This window comes from Lynx canadensis, chromosome D2, assembly GCF_007474595.2.
Source record: "Lynx canadensis isolate LIC74 chromosome D2, mLynCan4.pri.v2, whole genome shotgun sequence".
Lineage (NCBI taxonomy): Eukaryota > Metazoa > Chordata > Mammalia > Carnivora > Felidae > Lynx > Lynx canadensis.
The window spans coordinates 73,398,085-73,411,608 of NC_044313.2; positions in this window are offsets into that span (position 1 = coordinate 73,398,085).

The following is a 13,524-nucleotide window of genomic DNA, read 5'->3' on the forward strand; positions in this document are numbered from 1 at the left end:
TTCATTTTTTTTTAATTTTTTTTAACATTTATTTTTGAGACAGAGAGAGACAGAGCATGAATGGGGGAGGGGCAGAGAGAGAGGGAGACACAGAATCGGAAGCAGGCTCCAGGCTCTGGGCCATCAGCCCAGAGACCAACGCGGGGCTCGAACTCACGGACCGCGAGATCGTGACCTGAGCTGAAGTCGGACGCTCAACCGACTGAGCCACCCAGGCGCCCCAATGTTTATTCATTTTTGAGAGAGAGAGAGACAGAGCGTGATCAGGGGAGGGGCAGAGAGAGAGGGAGACACAATGTGAAGCAGGCTCCAGGCCCTGAGCTGTCAGCACAGAGCCTGACTCGAGGCTCAAACCCACAAACCATGAGATCATGACCTGAGCTGAAGTCAGACGCTTAACCGACTGAGCCACCCAGGTACGCCTTATACGTTCTCCTTCAAATAACCACCTTCAAGTAACTTCAAAACACCTCCAGCTTTTGTTCATAGGAATTTCTTTGGGCCTTTACGATAACTTTTCTCACCATCTTGCCGAGTAAAGCACCCCAGCACACGGCTCAGTGCCCGACACAGAGATCTCCCGTAAATATTTGTTGACCGAATGCACTTTACCGACCACGGATTGTGCTCTGGCTTCGAGACCTCTATGCTGCCCGCACCTCATTCATTACCTGTAGGAAGAGAACACGAAACCTCAGCAGAATGTGAATGAATCCCGGATGGTTCAATCGACAGCTTGTAAATCCCCCCGAAAGGAATTGTGACTTCCATTTTACTCATGTGTCACAATCGGACACCTACTGTAAGCTGTCACCATCACCCTCAGGCACGGGTGGTGCCATCTCCGCAGAAACAGGGGTCCCGACCGTCGTACTGTGACATCTCTTGGACGGCCTGCATCACAGGGCACTGGAGCCACAGAGCCTTCCCCTCATTTCGGGAAGAAAAAGAACGGCCGCGTGTGCAGCTGTGCTATGTCACCGAGCACGTCCCCGAGAGGACGTGAAGAGGCTGTAGGCGGAAGCAGAAAACAACACAACAACCCAAGCTGGAGAAAAATAGCTGAGCTTCACGTCGAGAGACGATGCATTTTCAGCCGGCCACACGCTGTGCACGGGTTGCCGATGGCTCACACTCAGATCGATCTGGAAGTGACAGAACCACCGGGTAATTTCACCAGGCAACGAAACACGCCAAACCACCGTTTTCTTATCTGCACAAAACAGATCCATTTCTCCCAAACGGCCAAGAATGGCACTGTCTTTGCCCCCAAAGCCGTGCTTCCCAAGATTTTGCACAAAAGGGCACACATACGAAATCGTATTTGTGTGGGCCCCCCCACCCCGGGGTAGATGGGAGGCTGTCGCTCAAAGCAGAAAGTGATCAGCTGGGGATCTTTGGTTGCACATGCTCCTTCCTGACCCCCGAAGAAGGCCAGCGCGGCGGGGGGAGGGGGGGAGTTGCACTGTATTGGCACAGCCGAAACCCATTTGGCTCATGCCTCAGTCCATCATGAAGTCCCAAAAAGCCAATGGAGAGAGGTCCTTTGTAATTCTAGGATGCAAGGCTCACCAGGGGAGGGGATTAGGAAGGACCCACCAGGAATTATGTGAGGAGGCACTGCCTTCTTGGGCAAGTGCATGGCCAAGCACAGCCCTGTCCTTTGTAGGAAAACAGGATCCATGGTAGAAAAGCATAAGAGAGGCCGTGAGAGGCTTTATTCCGGGCCTCCTCTTTGCCCAGCCCAAATGAGCTCCTGCACATTCTCAGATTCTCTGCTGAGCTCTGCCAATTCTCCCTCGACCGAAAGAACGGGGGCGCCCTTGTTGGTGGCTGTGCCATCCTGAGACACTGCCTGGAGAGCCCCTGTATGTTTAGCCTTTCATCTCTAGAGTAAAAGGAATTTTTAGAGCAATCACAGTACCAGTAAGTAGGAAGCGTGTTGTAAGGAAGGAAAATGGTTTGCAGATCAATAGGATTAAGAAAGTAGGTGCTCCTAAATTCATAGCAAGCCTCCGGAGTGGCCCCAAAGGTGACCGATTACAAGTGTTGATTAAATTGCGCTTCTGAGCAAATCTTGAGAGGATAAGACAAAAATTATGCCTGAAAAGCATTTTTATGTCCTGATTAAAAGTCAGGCATGCAGTGGATCAGACACCCAGAGCAAATCAGTTTTTAAAACTCCCCTCTCTATGCGGCCAAGTTATTCATCTAAGAATCACACAATAATCGGTAATAGCCATTACCCTCTTGATGAGTTCGTTAGCTTTAAAATGAACCATTAACAATTGAGAAAGAGAAATGAATGCCAGTGTGAAAAACAGCGCTTGGACTCCGTGAAACATTTCATGTATGAACTGATATTTGCACTACCAACTAAAAATGTTACACCTTCCCATTCACCCTCGGCCTCGGCTGGGCTAAATTCTTAACATACACGAAATCGCCAAGCAGTCACGCGGATGACAGAATTGAGGTAGCTCAAGTACGTGTCTTTGTCTTTAAGATCACTGTACTACCATTCATCTTGTTTTGTTGTTGTTGTTTTGTTTTGTTTTGTTTTGTTTTGTTTTGTTTTAGGTACGCTCCACACTGGGAGTAGATTCCATGCCCAGCATGGAGCCCAACATGGGGCTTGAACTCAGGACACTGAGATCAAGACCTGAGCTGAGATCAAGAGTCAGGAGCTTAACCAATCGAGCCACCCAGAGGCCCCTACCGTTCTTTCTGAATCTAGCATTTCTTATTTGTCCTTTGAGAGATTCTATTCATGTATAAAACATACATACGTACATACATGTCACTTTTTCAAATATTTTTCAGTGTTCTGTATAGTGCTTATTTCACTGAACGCTGTATATTGGAGGTTATTTTTGTATCGTTATATATAGATCTGCCTTATTCTTGTTGATCATATTCCACTAAATTGATATACTATTTTTAAAAAGAGGAATATGTCACACCTCGGTAGGGGGCTGTTGGAGACAGGGATAGCACCCTAAGTGAGCTTGGATACTTCCAGACCATTATGATGAATGTACTCCCGAAATAAACCGTGTGGCTGGGTAAGCATGTGTTCAGTGGGCGGGGGGGGGGGGGGGGGGGGGCAACTGCCTACTGGGAGTTCTCCAAGTGACCTTTCACAGAGAATACAATGTTTAGGAAAGGATAGGTAATAAAAATATGCCAAAAAGTCTATATATATTTTATTAAAACTCAACAGCCATTGTGCCAACTGTTGAGAACTTAGAATAGCAACACTATTTTTGCGGGGAGGGATATTTTATCAGATACTGTCTGAAATTGCCCACACGGTGCCTGGGTGGCCCAGTCAGTTATGTGTCTGACTCTTGATTTCGGCTCAGGTCACGATCTCACAGTTCGTGAGATCAAGCCCTGGGTTGGGCTCTGTGCTGACAGCGTGGAGCCTGCTTGGGATTCTCTCTCTCTCTTTTTCCCTCTCTCTCTCTCTCCCCTCCCCGACTTGTGCTCTCTCACACTCTCTCTTTCTCAAAATAAATAAACTTTCAAAATAAAATACAACTGCTCCTATATGGCGACCATAAAAAGTGGACTCACTTTTGGCTTTATTTTATTCTCAGTCTTAAAGTCCCTTCAGATAATGCACCCCGTCTTGCTTGCAACCAGCGGAAGATGGCCCTACCACTGCTCCCCTCCAGTTCCCCGCTGCGCTTGGCTGTGTCGTTGGTGTTCGTTCTCGTCACAGCTTAAAATCAAAGCTCTACCCCTGTATTTATGAAAGCTGTCCAATCAGCTCCCTGTTTTGAAGCGACGTCACTAAAACGGATGGTGGAGGGCTTTCCCGTGACAAATCCCAATCTCCCCTATGCTGCCTCTTCTCCAGCGCCAGCCAACTGACATAAAGGTTATGTACTTGAAAGGCAAAAGAGAAAACCATGCCTGTACGTTTCCGACTCTTGTCGGCGAATCCAGCACGGGTGCGGCTGCCGCGTGCCTACCGCCAAGAGCATTTTCTTCATCTCGTTGAACTCTGCGGACGCTGGGAAGTAGCTATAAAAATGATCGGCATCCCTGTTTTTCAGATAAGAGAGCGAAAGCTCGGAGAGGCGAAGTGAATTGGCCGTGGCCTCAATCCTGATCCGTACCCGGCTGGTTTAGCTCTCAACTGTCAGTGCGGGCCACTCAGTGTGCGTGCGAAACGTTAAATCTCTAACGTTCTAGAATGAACGTGTTCATCAAGTTTATTGGAAGATAAGAGGAGCAAAGCATTACTAAGACTCTGGCATGAAAGGCAGGCTCCCAGCTCCCCCTGGGCCACCAGGTGTGAGGAACGAAGTCAGAAAGAACACATAGGAGGTGCCAAGTGTCACTTAACCCTAATGGTTCAGAGACGAACATCATGAATGCATCCTTCTCACAAACCTTGGTTGAGCACCTTGATTGTAACAAGTGCTTCCCCAGATGCCACAGCAGAAACATTTTCCCCTCCACCCGAGATGGGGCTGTCCGAGGAAGGCATCACCATGAGGAAATGCTGAAGCCCATGTGGCCCAGGCCAGATCTTAGAGAACTCACATTCCATGTGGAAAACAAGGGGGGAAAGTCTGGCTGTTTCCACAAGCTAGGGAGACAAGGGACTTCATCCAATTATAGGCTTCCTCCTTGAGAATTCGTTTTCCATCAAAGATACACTTGGCCTTGGGGTTGGCCAACCCCTTACTCACAGTATTGGCTTGGTGATTTTGTGTCAGGCTGTTGGTCCTGGACCTAACGCTTTTATTTCCTCAGCTGCTCTCACCCCAAAGCACAGCCATTTCCAGAAACACTGGCAGCTTCCCAAGTACGAAGTCATAAGTTTCTAAGATTCTCTGGTGTATCCAGCACTCAAATTTCCCAGACCACCACCTTGACCGCAAGTCCCATTGTTCCCTGGACATCCATATGTTCCGGTGATTGGAACCTTGAGCTTTGGGACATTGGACCTGTTTCCCCTCCTGAAAGCAACTCCAAATCAGCCTTTAGCACAGCCTTCTCCCACAATGCCCTTGGTGGGAATGGTCTAAGTCCTTTATGACCAGTATGGAAAGTTATGTAGAAAACTGTAGCCATTACCTGGATACATTTTGGCCAAAATAGCACTTGAGTCTGAGATACTGGAAAGCTGAGACTTTAAAGGGGTTCTTGGGGACTTTTCCTGATTCCCCCTCAAACGATCCATATGACAGTTATGATTCCCCATTTCTCCCTTGTATAGCCCAGTCTGGGTGGCAGAGGCATTTAGTGCCCCATCTACTCAGAATCCCTGGTGGACCCCAGAGCTCCATGAACGGACTTCCATGAGAAAAGAGAAAGGCATCGTCTCTCTCCTGCCTTCCGTGTTCCACAACTGCCTGTGCCCACCCCACTCTGTGGTGGCTGCCCCCTCCCTTGTTCAACCTCTGAGTTTTCACTTTTTGCAAAGTCAGTCCTTCCTTGGATGGAAACCACCCGTTGCTTCAATAGCCCAAGGAGAAACTCCTTCCTTTGGGGCATCCGTGGAGTCTGCCTTGTCCAGTGACCCTAGAGTTGTCAGAGCTGGGCCAGTGAGCTTCTCCTTATCATGCCATTGGGAATTTGGCTCCTTTGAAGAGACTGCTCTGTGCCCACCAGAGTGCTGCTTCCAGATGGGCTTCCTGAGGAAACTGAGGCTCAGAGAGTTGAAATGGCTCATCTAGGGTCACTTAGGCAGCAACGGCGAAAAACCCAGCCCCACACCATGTCTCTCAGCCAAGGCTGTGTCCTCATTCATTATATCGTTAGATATGCCCTGAGTTTGGCTTCAATGACCTCCAGAGCTCCGCTCAGACACCCTTCTCTCCTGATTCCATTTCTTCTTTAGTTTTGTCAGTGGTTCTGTCTCTTCCCACATGAATCTTTCTACATCAAAGTCACTCAACAGTTCCTAAGAGTCACTGGAGTACCCCGTATATTGCAGAGCCCTGTGCCAAACAAGTTCCATGAAACGTCTAGAAAAAGACTCCTTGTTTCTGCCTCACGGCATTTCCTCCATGCCCTTCCAGCCCATCCAAATCCTCCCCACCCTTTCAGGGCTGGCTTGGGGTCCCCTAGAGCTCTGCTGCCTGGTACAATAGCCACTCACCACTGGTGGCCACTGAGCACTTGAACGGAGGCTGGTTTGAATTGAGATGAGCTAAAAGTGTAAAATACACATACCAGATTGCAAAGACTTAGTATGAGAAAAAGAATGTAAAACATTCTCAGTAATAATTTTTGTATCGATTACTTACAAAAATGACAACATTTGAGTATGTAGGGCTCAATGAAACAAACACCTAAAATTAATTTCACCAGTTTCCTTTTGCATTATTTATAAATGTGGCAACTAAAAAATTCAAAATTACATATGTGGCTTGCCTTGTATTTCTACCGGGCAAAGATGCTTTAGAAAGGGAGAGTATTTTTAGTCCAGGAGAGGCAGGGAATCATTCTTCATTCACCAAAAAAGTCAAGGAGCAGACATTCATTAAATACATGAAGAATAAAAGCAAAGCATTGTGCTCGTTACTACGGGGGGCACACATTTAATAAGACAGGTTCCTGCTCTACAAGGGCTTGCGTCGTCAAGGACTAGAAGCTCCTACAAATTGCTGGGTTCCCAAATGGCCATAGGACAACACTAACTGAGGTAAAATTGCACACTTTGGGGATATATAGGTAGAGGCAGGTTGGGGGGACTTCACAGCACAGGAGGCGTTTTTAGGATATCAGTTTTTGGATTCTCCCATGAAAACCAAAATAACAATAGCTTGAGAAAGACAGTGAGAGAGAGGGAGGGAGGGAGGGAGGGAGGGAGGAAACTTTCGTTTTCCCTCAGATTATTGCTTGGACGCCAATTATCCAGGACTGATGGGACAGTTGCACCATGTTGAGAACCCAGGCACCTTCCATCTTGTTGCTCTGCCAAATACCAAATCCTGACACCAAGTTCACGTTCCTGCCGGCAAGAAGGGCGGAAGGAGCCAGTTCTGAGTCACACAGCTGCGCTTAGCTTTAGGGATGGCTCGGAATGTTTCACTTTTTGCCATGAGTCCAGCTCAAGCTCAGGGTGTCTATGACCACCAGAATCAGAAGAGAATGGATCTTGCAGAGTAGCTCACATTCTCTGCCACAGAGGGATTATCTGGGCCGAACCAGGATGAATGGATAGGATTTAGTGGGTGGGGATTTAAGAGATGCCAGCCTGCAGGAACCTCATTAACAAAAACACCACAGTGTGAGAGCATCTGACAAGTTTGAGGGATGACTGAGTGAAGCATGAAGGAGATGCCTCGGTCTGAGATAAAGAATCGGAACTCTTTGGAACGTCCTCTGTACAGCCAGGAGCACTATTCGGTCTCCTGGGTTATTTCTCAAGCGAAGCTGGGTGTTCCTTTAAAGCTCCAGGGATATCCGTCACCTGGAAAGGAAGCAAGCTAAGGGTGGGGACCCACAGAGCTGCTGAGCCTGTGCAGACAAGGACCAAACAAGACATACAGGACTAGAGGATCCCCAAGTGCGGGCACAACAAAGTCATCCTAACCAGGAAAAGCCTCAGTAGGCATAGAGACCATGGATTTCCCATGCCACCGGATCCCTAAGTTTGGTTAAGTCAGGTTTGGAATCTCCCCAATGAATCTGTCATTAATCACCTGTACAGGTAGCTTGTGCCTACCGTATGTTTGCAGTCTGTCTCCCGTCGCTAGAATATGCCATGAATAAGGGCAAGAGCTTTTGTTTGTTGCCTGCGGGATCCCCAGCATGTAGAACATAGCAGGGACTCAGTAAATATTTGTTAGATGAATGAATGAATAAATCATCAGCACCCACGGTAAAACCCCTGTGTAACACCAAAGAAGACATTCGAGAATGTGACGCTCTTGTGACAACTTTGCTGCAAGAAATAAGAGAGGTCATATTTGTTGCTCCGTAATTTCCCATTAGCCAGACTTCTTATTTGTTTTCCCCACAGCGCTCTGAGAAGGGCATTGTTCCCATCTCAAATGAAGACACTGAACCTCAGTAAACCTGCAGTTGACCCTGAACAACAAGGGTTTGAAATGTGGGGTCCACTTACGCGTGGATTTCCTATACTGTCGAACTAGAAATGTATTTTCTCTTCCTTACGATTTTCTTAATAGCATTTTCTTTTCTCTAGCTTACTTTATTGTAACAGTATGCAGGGGTGCCTGGGTGGCTCAGTCAGTTATGTGTCCAACTCTCGATCTCAGCTCCGGTCATGATCTTACAGTACGTGGGTTCGAGCTCCGCATCGGGTTCCACGTTAATGGTGCAGAGCCAGCTTGGGATTCTCTCTCTCTCCCTCTCTCTCTGCCCCTACCCGGCTCGTTCTGTCTGTCTCTCTCTGTCAAAGTAGATAATAATTTTTTTTTTTAAAAAACGAATACAGTATATAATACATACCATATACAAAATATGTGCTAATCGACTGACAATGACAAAATATGACAAAATATGTGTCATCGGTAAGACTTCCGGTCAACAGTAGGCTATTAGTAGTAAGTCTGGGGGGCAGTCAAAAATTATACACAGATATTCAACTGCGACAGGGTCAGTGCCCCTAACCCTTGCGTTGTTCAAGGGTCAACTGTGAGTGCCTTGCCTAAGGTCACTGAGGGAGGAAGAGAGAAGTCTGAGATTCAAACTTTCAGCTCCAGAACTACTGTTCTTTCTGCCTGTTTCTTTTCTTGCATAACACTCCCAAGATTTTCGATCAATGTCTCCACTACAGATAAACCCACACCAGAGGCTCCAATGTCCCCGCCCCAGCCGATGTGAAAATCTGTTGGTCGGGTATCACGTGACCCTCCTCAGGAAAAGAACTGGCCTTGCCTGAGACCACGGGGGGGGGGGGGGGGGGTACCAGGCACTGTAGTAGATACTTTCCACGCAATGCCCTCTTCCGTCTTCACACAACCCCGTGAGGCTGGGACTATCGCTTAGCTCCGTTTGGGGAATTAGTAGGATTCTGAAATCGCCTTTGCTTTTCCTCCAGGTGCCAAATCCCTGAACTGCTAAACGAGAATGGGGTAATCCTGGTATTCGGAGCTAGTGAGTAACTTTGCCAAAGTCTGTATGAGCAGCTGGAAAAAACACTAGGAGAGACGCATGTACCAGCCAAGGAAAAACTCTTGTGGTTGGTAAATAATTCAGGATCTGTATGGTGGGTTCCAGACAGAAAGGGAGATTTAATTTCTCCTTATGCATTTTTCTTATTAAAAAAAAAAAAAAGAGGTTCAGCACTGAGCGCTTTAATCACAGCATCGTGGCATATGTGTGGTGCTGACATCTGGAAATATTTAGCAGTACCACAAACAAATAGTTAAGGAGTTCACCCAGAGCATCCAACACAAATTTGACTGTAACCCAGATTCCTAGCAGCACCTATCAAGAGTGAAGGAGCGTGAAATTCCTGCATACGTCTCACCTTCCTCTGTACCAGCCACAAACACAGTTGGATCCGACTCCTGGGCCTGGAAGAGACAGGGGGATCCTGGTATGTTTCCCACCGGCAGGATCAGTGGGACCTGGCAGAGCCCCTCTTCCCCATAGATGCTATGGAATGGGCTGGGCAGACTCACCAGCTTTAGTTCCAGATGGAGCTAGACATTGCCACACACACACACACACACACCCTGGCCAGCGCCTGCTGGGCCTTCTTCCCTACTGGGCCGGACCAGCCCCTTCCCCTGTACTTCCAAACCCAGGCTGCTACCCTGGGTTACTCCAGTTCAGCCAATGCACTTTGCCTGCTATTTCCATTGTCATCGGGGCTCTCAGAGTCTTTGGGACACTCCTGTTGCCCCAGGATTACCAAACTGTTCCACCAAAGAACACACGTACCCAAACAAAATCTGAATCCCCTCCTCTTCCAGCTCTGCCGGACCCCAATCCCACCCCAACCTGGCCCTCCTCGGCTTTTGCTCTTTAGTTTCATAGAGAGAATGTTGGGAGATTATATCAGGTCCCTGGATATACTTGCGTATGTCCCTTCACTACAGAATTAAACTCATGCTCCTCCCCAAACTTACCTTCCTTTCTATATTTAGTCCTGACTCAGTGATTAGCAACGCTGTCTGCTCAAAGATAGAAACCAAGAGGCCACCCCAGACTCCTCCTTCCCCCTCATTGCCTCCATATCCAAAGAAATACCAAGTCCAATGACTTTTTTTTATCCTAAAAAACTTCTCACAGTTGTGCCCTCCTACCTATCTGCCTCTGTTAGCTCTCAAATAATTATTACAATACCCTCTGAGTTGGACCTCTAGCCCCTAATGCCTTCCACAACAGTCTTCCTAAAACATGAATTGGATTACGAGCTTCTCCTCCTTGGAAGCCTTCGTTGACTTCCCAAGTGAGTGATGAATGATCTTCTCTCCTGGGAAATGTAGCCCAGCTCTCCAGCCTTTCTCCTCTCTCTCCCTCCTGGCTTTAATCTCCAGATCAAAGGGCTCCCACCAAGGTCTTGAAACCAAGGGCTGCAAAGTCCACGAGCCACTGAGATGTGCAAAACACCCGGCATATGCATGGTTTCTAGAGCGATTTCCAATCGTGTTCTAAGGGTTCTCAAGAGTCCATAACTTGAACAAAAGTCACGAATGCCTTCTCACGTGGCATTCCTTCACAGGCTTACCTCCACTCGTCTCACACATAGCTTGTCAGAAACATCCACACATATTTGACCATAACCTAGGGTAAGAAACAGATTTTATTTATATATAAAACAGAACCAAACCTTTACCGAAAAGTTCTTAAGCTTACTATATCCTACGCATGTTAATCCTTCCTATTTTTGCTATTTCCATTTTTTAAGACTGACTGTGACCGCTCAAACTCATTTTACAACCCACCCGCCAATGGATCCAACATGCAGTTTAAAATTTAGGTCTTGGTACTATATCGTCTTTGTGGTTCTCTATTATTTTTTGTCTTGACTCCCAACTGGACTGTAAACTCCTTGAGGGCAGGGATCATGATATACACATTTTCAATATTGCCCATAGCACAGAGTAAGTGCCTTAGAAATGCAGGAAATCCCCTGGAAGGAATGTGGGAAGGCCCTGAAACAAAGGTTTCCTCGATGTAAAAATAATGATTTAATGGAAAAGAATTCCCTGGGCCGTACCTGGGAGTAAGGTGGGGTCGTTGTGGTGTTGGTTTAGTGTAATCACCGTCCATGAAGTCCAGTCTGGGTTTATGCAGTAGGAAATACATGGGCCCATGAATAGCTCAGCAGAACAATAAAGCCTAAACACTTTGAGGTCTCTCTCCCACTAGACGTAGGAGAAAAAAACTAAATTATTAATGGAATTAAAACGCGGCTTTGCAGAAGACACAGAGGTAAGGAAGTAACTTTTTTTTATTATTAAATCTATCGATCAGTCTTTGAGAATTTGTCATTCTCTGCTATACCAGGCAGAGGATTTTATTTTATTTTTATTTTTTTAACGTGTATTTATTTTGGGGAGAGAGAGAGACAGAGAACAAGTGGGGGAGGGGCAGAGAGCAGGAGACACAGAATCCCAAACAGACTCCAGGCTCTGAGCTGTCAGCACAGAGCCCTATATGGGGCTCAAACTCATGAACCACGAGATCATGACCTGAGCTGAAGTCAGATGCTCAACCGACTGAGCCACCCAGGCGCCCATCCGGGCAGAGGATTTTAAATACATGAAGCCATCCCTCCAGAGCTTGATAAACCAGTAAACGTGTGGAAACCAACAGACCGAAATGGCTAAGGGTTCAGCTGCGGGTACGGACACTAAGGGGAAAGTTCAGGAAAGGAGATCTTATACCCCACAGAGCGAAATTCTTCCTTCCGCCCCAAAGCTAACTAAGGTGCGGGTGTTACCTTGGCATAAACATCAATATCACAGGAAAACAGAGGCTGGATAAGCCGGACGACCTTTGTCAACCGCAGTGTCTGCTCCCAAGGGCAGGAAGGCGGCGCTGGCCGGTTTGTGGAGGGAACAGGTGCTGCCACGTGGGAGGTCGCTCCGCCCCACAGCCCACAGAGCTCCCCACTCGAGAGAGGGAGAGTGCTTCCTCTCTCCCACAGAGATGCCCCTTGGCAGCATTCATGGGGCTAGGCTGCTCCCCAGCTTGAGGATCCCACCTGACCCCCAAGCCCCATCACACACAGACCCGGAGGCACATCACCCAACTGGTACGACCCTGTTCTCCTGACCCCCGAAGTGAGAAGACGATCCCCGCCTTGAGGAGGTGCTGAGATCTCGGGCATTCAGGACCTAGAACACGGCATGCGCTCAGTCGAGGGCAGGTGCTGTTTCTCTGGATTTTGTTCGCTTCGTTGATTGACTTACACTGCACACACTCCTGCCTTTGTCGCTCTGGCCCGCCAAGGAGTGTGAGGGCTGAGAGGGAAACTGACGCAGCTCCAGAAAGGAAGCCCGGCCCTGGGCATCAGCCCAGCCCAGAGGCACACACCTTGAGCACGCTGGATCCCGCACCATAGCAGCAATGGCAGTAACGGGGACGGCCCAGGCCCCCGGGACATAGGACGTGAGGAAGTCGACTTGAATAAACACCAGCAGCTCACGTTCAAGTGTACTTTGGCTGAGACGCCAGCCCATCACACTTCCATTACCGGTAGCGCCTGCTTCTCCCCGACGCCCCCAGTCCGCACCCACGCTGACGGCTCAGGAGCAAGGTGATTCGCCCTTTGGACACGAAGGGGGAGCCCCTGGTTCACATCCTGCTGATGATGCTTTCGGGAGGCCAGCGTGCTCTCTGCATTCCTGAGTCCAGAAGCATGAGAACAGGAGGAAATGTCCAGCCTGGCATACTTCAGTAAAACAAAATAAACTCAGCTACAAGTAGTTACAAAACTGCTCTCCGGGGAGCGGTTCCCGCCTCCGACACACTCCCCGGAGACTCATGCTTTTAAAAAGAGATTTAAAATTCCCACCCTATAGTAAATGCTCTTTCAATCACGACGCAGCAAAACCGTGGCCCCACCATGAACTCATACTGCCTTCCTCCCTGCTCACCGCTGCCTCTAAGCCCTGACAGATTTCCCTTGGGTTTAGGGTGGCTTTTTTGTTTGTGTGTTTCTTAGGTTTTTTGGCCCAGTGCATTTAAGTGCAGCCTACTCCCTGCAATTCGATATTTGCCTTATGGACAACCTCGTGCCATTCAACACAGATAACCCAATCACAGCACGCTGCGGCCAGCTTGCCCCGCTCCTAGGAAAAGCTAACGACGACCCCGCACAGGAGCACGGGGCCTGAGACCTTCCACTTGGTTCCCACCCTGCACGTGAAAGAGGGAGTGAGAAGGAAGACACGCGACCTCTCCCCAAACGCAACTGTGGCAAAGATTGCTGGTGGCCTGACAAAATCATCTTTGGAGACTCTCTACCTGGGCGGGCACATGGCCGCCCAGAATAGAGGTTACATCCCAGCCTCTTCTGCAGCCATAGAAGTTCTAGATAACGGAATGTAAGCAGAAGTGTCCTGTGGCTGC